General features: G+C 36.2%; 1 protein-coding gene across 11 annotated transcripts in view; it reads left to right on the top strand.

Annotated features, from left to right (window-relative positions):
* The first annotated feature begins 727 nt into the window (after positions 1 to 727).
* Positions 728 to 1,413, top strand: part of hiw (MYC binding protein highwire) — an 88,369-nt gene continuing 87,683 nt past the window's right edge. For all 11 annotated transcript variants that reach the window (XM_043032666.2, XM_043032659.2, XM_043032665.2 and 8 more), the window contains exon 1: positions 728 to 865. The gene's annotated coding sequence lies outside the window, so the exon portion shown is untranslated. The remainder of the gene's footprint in view (positions 866 to 1,413) is intronic.

Raw genomic sequence — 1,413 nt, 5'->3', positions numbered from 1 at the left:
TTGAAATATCACATTCCTCTCTTTTTTATTATTATCATTCCTATTGTTATTTCTATTGTTTATATCATTGTTATTGTTGTTGATGTTGTTATCATTGCCATTTTCATGACAATTATCATTTCATCAAATTCAATTAATCTCATGTCGAGACTAGACAGAGTGGGAGATAAGCATAACTGAGCTGAGTTGAGGCGACGAATCTCATCGGGAAAAAGTGCAATCAAATCTGAGTCACGGGGATACACTTCCTAGAAAATGCGGCACAAAGTGTATCCTAGACTGATGTACTTGATGTGGTGCTAGTATGGTTTGAGTTCTTTTAGAGAGAAAAGTTCTCATTAGTAGCTGGCTTGGAAATTTACCTTATGGATAAGATATAATTTCAGAAGGCATATTAGATTGCCGATGTCTCAGGAATTAAATCTATCAATGAGAGTTTGTTGGCTCTTCCATTTAGTTTAGCTTCTCCTTTAATAAGGCTTCCTTATTAGTCCGTTTTCTGTGAGCGTGTTTGGCGTCGGAAGTGTAGTTGCGTCCGAAGCATGTCAGTTTTGGCTTTATTGTTTCTCATTGCCAATTAGGACATATAATTATACCTTAACGATTATTTCATTTGTCAAAAAGTAATCTAACATACAAAATGAATGAAGTTTATACCGTCTAACCATTCTGAATAGAGCGTTACGGCGTATTTCACAGCCACGTCCAAACATCCGAACGAAGAAACGTCTTCTGCTGCATGAAAACATTTCTCCGGAGAGTCTATGGTTCTCCTGTTTATGTGTCACATTTCACATATTTCCCCGCCGAGGACTTCCCTGACTGTCCAGAGGAGAGCCACAGGCATCGCGAAAACCATGGAGAGGTAAAGAGAGAGCAAAAGCGGCCGAATAAGTCCCATTTTTAAGGCATTTTGTTCACGGGGAAGTCCTGTGTGTGAAGACCTTCCATCAAGCTCTAATATACATCACTCGGACGAATTATTTCCATTAATTGAATTCCTTTCCTTCGGGCGAGTTATCCGAAGTTCTTTGAGAGGACTCTGCTATTTATGTGTGATTTGGCGTCTGTTAAAGTTTTTCAGTGAAAAAACCGGCATGAATTTATGGGAAAATCCATTCCACTTGTAAACCTGGATCAGCTGTTTGATTTTTTTCTCAACTTTTTTTTTTTTTTGAGATAAACAATCATTGAATTAGTTCTCTTATAGTAGATGGATATTTCATTCTCTTGTTTATACATGAGTAAAAAAGGGGAAAAAATTGAGTGTTTTTATTATACTTTTTTTTTTTCATTTAGGCTTATAAGCCTATGGTGAAATATGGGGTGAATGTTAAGTGAAAAAATATGCAAGATTTTTTGAAGTTGATATATGAAAGGGGATAATGCAAACCAGAAAATCATTATGGAAAT

The sequence above is a fragment of the Penaeus japonicus genome, unplaced genomic scaffold (genome assembly GCF_977035675.1).
Source record: "Penaeus japonicus unplaced genomic scaffold, GWHDUDI00000001_assembly GWHDUDI00000005, whole genome shotgun sequence".
NCBI lineage: Eukaryota > Metazoa > Arthropoda > Malacostraca > Decapoda > Penaeidae > Penaeus > Penaeus japonicus.
Note: the sequence above shows the minus strand (reverse complement) of the source record. Positions and strands in the feature narration are given on the sequence as shown.